This window comes from Amblyomma americanum, chromosome 4 (genome assembly GCF_052857255.1).
Source record: "Amblyomma americanum isolate KBUSLIRL-KWMA chromosome 4, ASM5285725v1, whole genome shotgun sequence".
NCBI classification, from domain to species: Eukaryota; Metazoa; Arthropoda; class Arachnida; order Ixodida; family Ixodidae; genus Amblyomma; species Amblyomma americanum.
This window is the reverse complement of record NC_135500.1, coordinates 155,976,179-155,988,534: the sequence shown is the minus strand read 5'-3', so window position 1 is coordinate 155,988,534 and position 12,356 is coordinate 155,976,179. Positions and strand designations below refer to the sequence as shown.

Here is a 12,356-nt window from a genome sequence, read left to right as displayed (position 1 = left end):
CGATGTTTGGCTCTGCAAAGAAGCGTGTTGTATCGGAAATGCCGGAGTGGAGCTACTGCTCCAGCATTGGGCCGAGCGTTGACCGCTAGGCAGCGAAATGCCAACGTTCGACACTGCCCACTTTTCACCTGCTCATTCTCACTTAGGAGGCGGGAAGAAAGCACCACCAAATATGACGCTTCGCGCCCGGTTTGACATGCTGCCTCCGCTTGTGGAATGCGTAAAATGCTTGTAGGTCGGATAAACTTAGAGGCGCTGGCGCCATGATATAAAGCCACTGTCTCTGGCATGGTTTCATCATCATCAGCAGCAGAAGCCTGACTACGCCCACTGCAGGGCAAAGGCCTCTCACATGTCTCTCCAATTAACCACGTCTGGCATGGTTTAGTGGCAGTAAAAAAAAAGGAAAATACTGATGATAAGTGACAGTGACAGAGGCGATGTCGCTGGTCCGTGGGTGTCCAGGAAAACTGACTGCAAGCACGTCACTAAACGCCGCAATAAAGTTTTCCTCCGTTTGTCTTAAATTTAGAAATGTACCGCTGCGGTGGCTAAGTGGTTAGGGCTACCCGGGTTCGAACCCGGCCGCGGCGGTCGCGTTTCGACAGAGGAGAAACACAAAAGGCGCCCGTACGCGATGTCGATGCACGTTAAAGATCCCCACGTGGTAGAAATTGTCCCGGGGCCCTCCACTGCGGCACCTTTTTCTCTCTTCCTTCCTTAATATAGGGCATATTCAAAATTTCGTAAGTGCGCTTCCCACATAAAAATGTTGCCACACACAAGATTGCTGACTTCTCTATAAAAAAACTGCGCGGGCTACAGGACAGGCGCTAAGGGTGTGGATAGAATTGTAAGAAACGTATTTTGGAAGAATCACACAAAAGCTAGTCCTCCTTGCTCTGTTTCAGCTGGAAACACATGATAATAATAATAATTGGTTTTTGGGGAAAGGAAATGGCGCAGTATCTGTCTCATATATCGTTGGACACCTGAACCGCGCCGTTAGGGAAGGGATAAGGGAGGGAGTGAAAGAAGAACCCGCCGCGGTGGCTCAGTGGTTAGAGCGCTCGACTACTGATCCGGAGTAGCCGGGTTCGAACCCGACCGCGGCGGCTGCGTTTTTATGGAGGAAAAATGCTAAGGCGCCCGTGTGCTGTGCGATGTCAGTGCACGTTAAAGATCCCCAGGTGGTCGAAATTATTCCGGAAACACATGGTCGGCCGCGTTTTCTGGGGCAACATTGTTATGCAGGAAAGCGCACTTGCGGAACTTTGAATATCCCCTATTCCCACCTCCCTTCCTTCCATTACGGCGCGGTTGAGGTGTCCACCGGTGGGTGATACAGCTAATGCACCATTTGCTATCCTGAAAACTAATTTATTTTTTAGCATCTTTTTGTCGGGACCCAAGTGACCGTGGGCGGTATTTTTTGTTTCGCAATTGAACGGTCACGGTGTTCCTGCATCGAGGCACCCTACACGGCGCCGCCTGGGCAACAGCACGGGTTCCTTCTTGGCGACGCCGATCATTACCATACAAACGCCCGCGCCACCTTGTCGTGTACAGCAATCACCGCGATGCACGCACCTGTTCTTTGGCGGATGCGAGAACGTGCACGTACGCTCACAGCGAAGCGTAGAGACGTGTACAAATCTCGGAGGGCTGGCGAACTCGTAGAGGCGCGCCCAGAGGCGCTCACAATGACCAGAGAAACATCTCGCTCGGCTTCAGAGCTTTCTGATCATACAAGCTGCGAAGGACACCGTATAGGGCCCGCATAATTTGAAGGCTAGCTGGTTGCAACGCAACTTGGGACATTCAGATGAACCGTTGGTCTTAGCAAAAAAAAAGTTGCGGATATCCGGTAGAAACCTGTTGCCATGCTCATATGAGGCGCCACTTTGTGCTAATACTGGCTGCTGGTTCTTTCCTTATTTTGATTTCGAGTTTCTTAACTGAAATTTTTGTGGAACTGTGGCACAGCTTGCTTGATGACGTCACTGTCCCTTGCTTTCCGGGCCTAATACGAAATAACACTTTGACTGTAGTCTTCTGCAGTCAGCATCACGCTGCAGTCGATATCTAGGCAATTTAGTGGCGGGTTAATTTTATTAATAATTTAAAACACCTTCTAAGCTTCAGCTGCAACTGATACGTAGTGGAAGAAGTGTTTGTATTGCCAGGAACTGTTGAAGAGGCTTCGCACAACGTCAAAATTTGGTGTTCTTTCTCCTACATTAACGCTAGAAGGTTTGCAAGCGATGCGAGGCTCGTTTGAGGAAATGTCAAGCAATAATTGGGTGCCATGGTCCCTAGCGCGGTTAGGATTACTGGCGAAGCTCATGCAGTGTTAAACGGTTGGCAAGACTTGCTAGTAAGGGGATAATTTCGTGCAGGATTCTTGATACCTAGCAATGTTTTCGAATTCTTAAGCATAAGTGGAAGAGGTCGCTGTTATTGTATACTCAAAACTTAATAAGCTACAGAAATTTAGAGTAGTGCTGGCATCCAGCACATCCAGTAGCCGGAGGACTGTTTTATACCCGAATTCGGCTATCGCCATTAATGAACCGTTCTAGAACGCGCTGCGCCCTTTCCTGCCATACATTTAATGCTTACACCTACTCTCGACGAACAGATAGCCTATAAATTTTTTTCGGCCGTGCAACTAAAACAGCAAAAAAAAGGAAACCTCGCAAGAATAATTTCACCTCCGGCAAATGCGCAAGCAGCAGCGGACTAACCCTAGAGTAGATATTTACTTTTCGATAACCTAAGCTATAGCATAGGCACATTTCTTCGTGAGCCTTGTCTAATCTATCTTTTTCCGGGAGCAATACTGACTGAATTGTGTAATGCATGACTGGAACCGTTTATCGAAACGATCGCAAAGTCGCGCAGTGTTCTTATCGTCATTAACAAACACCTACCGTTGTCCATTGTTTATTGTAATGCAGCAGAGAGGCGCGGTCCAGCTGTATGGCTCAGCAGAAGGCGAGAAAGACTATCGCTCTCCGTTCGCGAGACACGCCTCTCGAACCGATGCTTGGGCTGCTGTCACCACCTTTGCATCTCACACTATTACTTCCGATCTTGTAATAATGTGGATAAAAGGCGGCAGTGCGCCTGAAACAGTCCTGCTTGGTGGTTGCTACATGGTCCCAACATTTACCCAGGATCCGTTCATAAACTCAGTGACACACTGGTCCAGATTTGTAGAAAAAATCTCATGGAGCATGTTCTTTCCTTTGAAAACAAAACAAAAATGAAAATTGGTTTTCAGGAAAGGAAATGGCGCAATATCTGTCTGACGTATCTCCACGGACACCTGAACTGCGCCGTAAGGGAAGGGATAAAGGAGGGAGTGAAAGAAGAAAGGGAGAAATAGGTGCCATAGTGGAGGTCTCCGGAATAATTTCGACCACCAGGGGATCGATCGTTAACGTGCACTGACGTCGCACAGCACACGGGCGCCTTTGCGTTTCGCCTCCATCGAAACGCTGCCGCCGCGGTCGGGTTCGAACCCGGGAACTCCGGATCAGTAGCCGAACGCACTAACACACCGAGCCACCGCGGCGGGTGTCTGCGGACAACGGCGAGACCACGATCTCGTGAGTTCAGGCACTCACAGATGTCTTTGTAAAAAAAAAGCATATACGGTACGCTCGCAATAATCAAGCACAGATAATTTGTACTTGTGAGAAAGCTCTACCGCGTCGCTCGTGCAAAGGAGGCCGCGGAAGGCATAACTGTTTTTCAGCAGTTCTGCTTTGATATTTCCGACAGTTTGCATGCAGTACAGAAAGACTTAATTTCGAGAAACTGTCATTGCCGCGCAGATTTCACTAAAAAGCAAACTAACATTGCTTTTTTTTTTTCATAAACTAAATTTGGTGTGTTGCAAAACGGCTTTTTTTTTTGTAGCCTTTCAGTGTTTCGACTTTCGAATAATAAGGACGTTTTCTCCAGTCCCCCGAGGTCCCAACTGCTGTGGCTCTAGTCAGTAAACCAGTGCATTACTGATAACCTTTCTTCAACCACACAACGAGATGTTGACTGCTGGTCGAGTAAACATGTCAGTGCCTTCGCCAATATTTTATGTTGTGCTAAAGCTTTTAGATGCATTTCCGTGGATAAGTAGTTCCAAAATGGCATCTGTATGCATAGATATCCGTAAAGAAAATCACATGTTGTCATGGATGGCATTAGGGCGCTCTTCTGGTAATTCAAATAAAAATATGTGGTCCTCTGAAGTTTGAATTAACCAGTGTGTATTGTAATAATCTGAAACTGCCACAGGGTTTGTGGTGGAAAACAACCTCTCTGGCCGACCTCTTTGCCTTCGTTTCATTAAATTTATCTATCTATCTACAGTCATAAGGTTTGTGTTTACACGTCACAAAACTAACGATCTATATAGAGAGCAGATGTAAACTTGAAATTTATTGCAGAAAAGGCTTAGTGCATTCTGGGACGGCTCATAGAAGGTGGTAGCCGCATTCACTTGAGACTTGGAGCCTCCCTCATCATCTACTTAGCTCTTCACAGCGCGCTCGGATACAGATGAAAAACGCTGAAGACGACGATATCAAAGCACACCGCGAGAGGCTACCATTCAGACTACGAGAGGCTGCTGCAATGGCCGAGTGGTCCAAGGCAGCGGGAAGCGAAGGTTATCTGTTCCTTCTCAGGGCTGGCTTCTTTTTTTTTTTTTGTGGACAGCATTCGGACGAAAAGTTTTGAAATATATCGGATAAGTCCGCCCTCATGTATGGCGTGAGGTTCGGTGATGATCGCCTGAATTTGGCAGGATGGTATAGCTAAAAGCATTTTGTGCTTAAAAGTTATTTCCTAGCTGCTTTCTTAGGAACAGTGGACGCAGGGAGAAAGGTATTGAAGAATTTGATTGAAAGACTATATCGTCTTAGGTTATGCAGCGCCCTGAGGATGGAACCCTTAGTACAGGGCCCCATTAGCACTGCAGTCCGGCTTGGGCTGTCGATCAGTCTTCGCTGGTCGTCCGGGTCTGTGCTGGAAATGGCCGCTTCCCATTGGCAGAGCTGGAGGCGATAATTTGGCATGGGAGGCTTGGTGGTAGGGGTTTGGGGCATTCGCACCTGGAGTGGTAAAGAGGTTGGCGTCCTCCGCAGGAGGGGCGTCGCACTGAGTACTTGGTAAGGTAGAACGTGTGCCTGAGCGCGAGGCTGGGGGAGGTGTAAAACCTTCCCCAGCCTTCCCTTCTTGGAGAAGGTGGGGAAGGCGTAATAGCGTTTTAATGAGTGTGTTCTGTAATGAGTGATAAAGTCAGAAACAAGCCAGAGTATCGAAATTTGACTCAAGAGTAGGAATAATGCCAAGCTGCAAAGGTGACAATGAACAAAAAAGTTCCGTAGCTATTGAAAGAAAAACTGGGAGGTTTGCATCAAACGGCATTCATACTAGTGCCCAAACAAATATTTTGTAGTATGAAAAGCCACCACCACGAAGAACTACTCTTTTCGTAGTTGTTCCCAGAATGCAAAACTCTTCTTGAGAGGTGAATATTGCGGGACGGGAGCGTCAGGAGTGTTCGACATCCAGATATAGTTCCGATTCCAGAAGGAATTTTTCTTGTGTGTGACATAGATAATACATATAAAAATGTATAGACTCAAGAAAAATCTGTCCCGATATTCCTACGCCCCTTTTAATTCCCTTTTAAGAAAAGGACAAGGTTGTATTTTAAAATACAAATTACCTCTGATCTGTCTAGGAATAAGGCGGAATTTGCTTTTGGGTGTTTAGTTTTATACGGCTTGACTAGGAAAACAGAAGCGATCTTTCAAGAATAGCTTCACAGGAAGGGGATTAGCATCACTGCCGGCAATGGGCTAACTTCCTTCGCTAAGCATACACTTCTACAAATACCAACCGTGATTTCTACGCAAACGAACATCTTTTACGAGGAACAGAAAAGCGCGGCAGTGATCAGAATCCCGATGTGCAGGGAGGACGTGAAACGGGATGGTGGGAGTTAACCTTCGACGGGTGGCAGGTTTGGACTGGTCCGATGCTCATCGCGATGACACGTTGTTCAGTGATCGTACACGGTGATTAGCGGTACGAAGAGCACTTCGTATCATCGCCCGCTACTCCGGCGGCACATTGCCGACTCGGGCAGCCACTCCAACTTCTTAACAAACAAAACTGGTTTATCAAGGACGGGACAATATACAAGGCAGTTTCCTTCTTGGGCCAAGCACTGACCTGCAGTATTCTGAAATAAATAAATAAATAAATAAATAAATAAATAAATAAATAAATAAATAAATAAATAAATAAAATAAAAGGCGGTTCAACAGCGGCCGAAACGTATAGACTCAGTGCGCTCTCCTTACTTTGTTCACAGCTGGTATTTGGGCGGAGTTCTACTGTTTCTGCTGTCGCCCAGCTTCTTCAACCACTAGCAGTGCAATAGAAAGATACATGCGAGTGGGCGGGGGTCAAAGCTCGCTGGAGCCAGACTTATTGGACAAGATTGGCTCACTAATGTGCAGGGCGTGCGATTTCGCGTATGCGGCTCACTAAGTGTGCAACCCATCGAGACGCCTCCACCTCGGCTTTACTGTGTCCTCTGATAGCACAAAACAAAACACTTAATTGGACAACCGGGTCGTTTAAGGAGCCCCCGACTTTAATGACGACCCCACTTGAATCGGGTGTATTCGAAATTCAGTGTAAAATATCACACGTTTCCTGCATTTTCCTGCCTTCGAGGCAGCCTGTGCGTTAACCTTTCGGCAAGTATTTCGTACCTTCAAAATTTCGTCTCTCTGCTCGTTTATGTAAGGTGTGAGGTTGTCAGCGGGGGCCATATGTGAATAGAGCTTATTAAAAAAAATTTCCTGTGTCAAATTTATAATTTATTACGGCCCTAGTTTTGTTTGATAATTTCGTTGGATGTTCAAATATATTTTATAGTCCCTTTGAGAGTACGCAATGTAGAAACTGGTCGGAGGGAGGCCGGTCACCTTTACCCTCTCGACGAGAGATTTTATGTGGGAAACCACGGAGAACCCCCCCCCCCTTCCCCCCCCCCCATTTTTTTTTTCTGAGAAGAGGGTTCACGAAATGCATTGTGATTAATGACCCTTTGAAAACTAGCTTTTGTCTATCTCGTAAAGTCGTTCGCCCTGTTTTCTTTATGGCTGGCTGTGCAGCACTAGCGTAATTAAATTTTCCATACTTACACAGATTATCGGTGGACATCCTCGTACAGTCCCAGTTTCGGCACCATTTTTCGGACACAGGTGTTTCTCCGCCGTCGCAGTGTTTACGTGGAGCCGCAGCAGATGAGGAGGCAGGGACTGAGCGAAGATTTTCCTCTTTTCAAAATCATAGGTTCAAGCTAATTCAGTGGTACTTATCGTAATTAAATATTATGCGATTGTACGGGGTACGTCTCTCACCACAGCTTCCCGCTAATACTTAAAATTTGGCTTCTTGAAACGTAAAGCTGGCTCGGCGACAAGAAAATAGGTGAGCCGTGTAAACTAGTAAGCTGGTTGACTAAATTCTGATAGATAACTAAAAATAGAGACTTCGAGAACGCGACTGTGCTGGTCGATACGACATATCAGATTTTTGACCGCCCCCGGATCGTCAAAGCGAAACCGCGAGGTCGTTAAGTGCGCGCAGCCACTGCTACAAGCTGTCGCCACTAGGCGGCGCATATATCACGTGATCTTGTCTATCCCGTCCAGCCTGAAGCAATGCATTGGCCAGCGGGCCCGGTGGTACAGAGCTGAGCACGGCGACGCAGAGCCCGCGCTCTCTCCTGGGGCCTTGCGGGGGAGCTGTGATGCTGATCCGACTGCATGCAGCTTCTGATGCCGCTTCGCCTTACGTGTTTATCTTGTTCCCTGGAAGGATACATGCTCCGAAAACCTCCGAGTTGGCTCTTCATTGCCAGCAAGTTTTTCTCCTTCGGCCATTGCTCTACTCGGGCAGCCGCCACAGGAAAGCTGAATTTTTCTCGTCCAGTAGGCGGGGTGTACAGGTTGCGGGCAAGATGGACTCGGCCAGCCCGTTCTCCTTCGTTGAAAAAGGGCATACGCGCTGTTCAGCCGAGGCGACGTTGCGCAAGCTTGTTTGGCGCTAGGCGGCCGCTGGTGCGAGGATGGAAAGGGATTCGAGCACGACTGTGCGAGCAAGGAAGGCGACACGGGTATAGGGTAGAGCCTGCGGACGACGCCTGGGAGCATCGCGCGGACGTCCTTCGACCGATGACCGCGCCACTGCTTGACACGGCGTGCGCATGTGTGTCGATGCGCGGCCGATAAGGACGCTACCGGCGGGGGGTGGCCGTTTGGTGACCCCCGGTGGGGATGCGCGGATTTGGAGCGCAATTAATGACCAGGCGGAAGCGCAAGGACGCCGAGCGCGCTATGGGCCAATAAAAGGGGGCCACCGCGGCGAGCGCCATAAATCTGCCGGCCGCTTATCGGGCCAGCGTCCAAGGCGAGCGGCCGCCTGACCCTGGCGTGCCCGCGCGCATCCCGCTTCCGTGCGCGCAGAAGAGCCTGCTCCGGGCCGGTCTGCCCACTTTCTCGACGTGTTTCCGCCATGGCCGTCGTCTCCGCAAGGGGCGGGGCAGCGGCGATAGCCCGGGATTGCATTCGCCGGAGACGGCTGCTCGCGCGTGGCTGCGCGACAGAGCCTGCGATCTGGACACAGAGGCGTCACCTCGTGGCCGCCTAATGAACACGGCGAGGGAAGGCGGCATTCTTGCTGGGGCAGCGACCGTCATTAGCCATCGCGGGCGCTCGCTGGTTCGCAGGTTCGACTCCCGCCTGCCCGCGCACAATGGCCGCGGCGTGACCCCTCCGCAGATGGGGGTCGCTCGCTGGAGGCGTCGCGCTAATGGAGCCCTGCCGTAAGGACGCCGTCACGCCTCGTTAATGGGGCAGCACCGCGGGGGCGGCGTCGCTCTTCCGCGGCTCCTCCGCGAAGCGCGCGCCGGCCTCGATCCGCTGGCCGAGAAAGCGCTTCCGGATTAGCCGCCGCGGCTAATCCGGGGTTATCGCTGCCCCGAGGGCCGGCCGCCGAGGAAGCGCTCGCCCGGCGAAGGACGCGATGCGCCGGCCGATAAGGCGCCACCCGACCTGACAGGTGTCGCTGCTGGCAGCGCGGCGTCGCTCGCCTTGAAGCCAGCGTAGTGCTCCTCCTCAGCACGCCTCTTCTCGCTCGCAGCGGCCGCATTTCGGCGCTCGCCGCTAACCCCCCGCCAGGTGGCGAGCCTCGCAGCCGACGGGTAGGGTGCCTCGATGCCTGGCCACCGCTGCGCTGGCCTTTCGAGGCACCCTACTGAGGGGGTTGCTTTCCGCGGCCCCGAAATTCCACTGGGTGGAACATCGCCACTGTTCACCCAGCTGGAACTGTTCTCATCTTTAGACAGGCGGGGAACGTTGGCCATGTATACTGTTACTGAGCATACTGAGTTACATGTTACTCAGTATAAAGCTCACTTTTGCCAGTACTGCTGCAGCCTTCTTATGCACTCACGTTCAGCGGATTGGTTTAGCGCAGGCATATCGGGTGTATGGTGTTTAATTCTTGTGATCACCACTAGTTGTGCGGTTTTGTTACTAAACGAAGCACCGTTTCTTTTGAGGCCCTTACTTCAGTCTTTGTTTATTTGGTGCTGATTTTAGTTACTTCCTGGCTCATGCTCTGTGCTTTATGGATTTCTCGCCCTTTTCTATAACGCTGACATGCTCTCCAAACTGAAAAGGCTGCAGCTTATCTTGCTCGAGTTCACCCTCACCGAAAACTTTACAATTGTAAACGAAGCGTCGATGCTCTAGATGCAACCAGCATCCACGTTGGGAGGAACGAATGCCAGCTGCAGGTAGCCTCAAGGCCATTCTTCGCGATGTCACGAGTCACTGATCAGCCCTTTATAAGGTTTCTCGAACCGGAATCAAATCATTTTCCCTCTTGGGCGGCCGTACACAGCGGGCAGCCCTTGCGAGAAAGTGCCCCCCCCCCCCCCTCCCCGCCGCACCTCTCGCTCGAGCTTCGGAGAGCAGTTCCTCGCCAACGTTTGGGCTGAGCGCACTGCAGGCCTCGCGCAAGAGTGTTCAGCTACTGCCGCGTTATTCCCACACATTTCCTTAGCTCGTCTGACTCCCGACTGCCTGCGATCCACCAAGCCCACGACTTCTTTAGGTGCGAAAACACAACGGGGTCAAACCGAACCACGAATCTCGTGTGAAGCATCGGAGTAACTAGGGTTAGTTCGGAGGAGCGTCGTGCCAGCTGCAGCCAATGGGAGGAGGGCGTCGCGCCAGCTGCCGCCGAGTGGAGAGAGGGCGTGAAGATGAAGAGCCAGGAACGTGGTTGCGTCACATGCAGATGCCAGAAAGAAGAGGCGAGGAATGAACACTTGCTTTAGCTCGTCTACTCGATTTAACTACGTTAAAACCTTGCCACTTCTTCAACTTGAAAGGCGCCCCCGTGCTGTGCGATGTCAGTGCACGTTGAAAATCCCCAGGTGGTCGAAATTATTCCGGAGCCCTCCACTACGGCACCTCTTCCTTTTTTCGTTCACTCCCTCCTTTATCCCTTCCCTTACGGCGCGGTTCAGGTGTCCGCCGAGGATTGATTCTAATCAGTTACGCTATCTTGAAGCCGTTGAATTCGAGACAAAGCCGCTGAGTGTATAGTGTTCCAAGAAACGCTCTACCGGTAGTATCTTGCACAGAACGCGCGTTTTTGTATTTTGTTTCCCGCGTTGGCCGAAAGTGCGCAAGCACGGCGTACTCTCCGGATGGTTGTAGGACTCTACCTAGGAATACTGAGACACGCCCTGTCGTTCCTGACAAGCCACGCGCAGCGAACGGAAAAAATTCCTGCCATCGGCCACGACCTCTCTATCTCCGTGGCGGCCACGCAAGCTGGTGCGGTTGCGTGCGCGGGCATCGCAGCATCGAGGGCTGAGTCGGTCGTGCTTTCGGGACGTGCGCCTTCGTTCTTCGAACCGTCCCTTCTGCCCCCCCCCCCCCCCCCCCCCCCCCCCCCCCCCCCCCTTCTGTCCGCCCGGAAGCGGAGCGACCTTGGCCGCCCGCGACTGCGGTAGCTCGACTCCGGACGGGCGCGCCGCTGTGAACGTTGCGTCACGCCGATGATAAGGAGCGCCGATTGTGCGATATGGGACCGCGTACAAAGGCTCGCCATTAAGTGGCGCGCGATAATTGACTCCTCCGGGTGATTATCGGCGCGATCTTTTGCCAGCCGCGTGTGCGCGGATACGGGCCGCGCTGACCTTTCGCCGCGCGGCTTCCGCTCCATGTGACCGAGGAGGAATTGGGCCGTGATCGGCGCCGGGCTTAGGCATGCGCGCGTGTGTGCCTGCGAATGCCGACTGTGGCAAAGCGCGCACTCTCCCGATGGGTTTCGGGTGTTTTAACTACCAGATTAATCCAGGAATTCAAGAAGCGTTTAACTACCAGATTAAATGAGGAATCCAAGAAGGAGCGCAAGTACGTGATTTGGCGAGCTCCTTAACAACATTGAAAACTCTGTTCAAAGACTGCTTAGCGTCCTCGAAATTGAAAATTCAGTATGTCACTAATTTTTGACAATCGGAACTTGTTCTATTTTTGCGCAACTAGTCAGAGCTTTGTGGAAGACCAGCCTCGAAGGCTTGAACACGGGTGCAGGTCGCATATGGAGCAATGAAAATCCGACTGGCCATTCTAACTCAGTCTTTGCCTGCCTGTTATTTGACCACGTGGCGTATTCAGTGTCGTTCGTTCAAGTCTGCTTCACATGTTCCTGTCCACTATTACAAACAACGAATTGAAATTGTTGTTGGGTTTTGCCACTGTACTCCTTGTCGCCTACTCTCTGTACCGATATTAAGCGAGCGATTTTCTAAACAGCACACGCTGTCTAGACGTCCGTGTGCTGAGCAATGTCAGCGCACGGTAGATTCCCAGGGGGTCGAAATTGTTCCGCAGCCCTACACTACCGCACCTCTTTCTTCTTTCACTCGCACCTTCCTCCCTTCCCTTAGGACGTGGTTGAGGTGTCCACCGAGAAGCGAGATAGTTACTGCACCATTTCCTTTCATCAAAAAACCACCATTTTTTATAACGGCTTGTGCCACTAAATATATGTCAGGATAAGCGCGGGAATTCTTCTGCGAAATGAGTTTCAATGTACTTTGTTTAGCGAATACGAAGTGGCGCGAATGCCCGTTCTCGCGTAACTCATCCAGTAACTCTATTATCGCAAAACCGGAAAAAAATCTAAAATCAAGTGGTTATTCACTAAAGACAAGCACTTAAGGCGTCTGCACAGTGACGATA

At 50.8% G+C, this 12,356-nt stretch overlaps 1 protein-coding gene across 4 annotated transcripts in view; it reads left to right on the top strand.

Annotated features, from left to right (window-relative positions):
* The window catches only part of LOC144128584 (uncharacterized), a 114,105-nt gene that overhangs the window by 60,862 nt on the left and 40,887 nt on the right, over window positions 1–12,356 (top strand). The gene's annotated exons all lie outside the window — the stretch shown is intronic.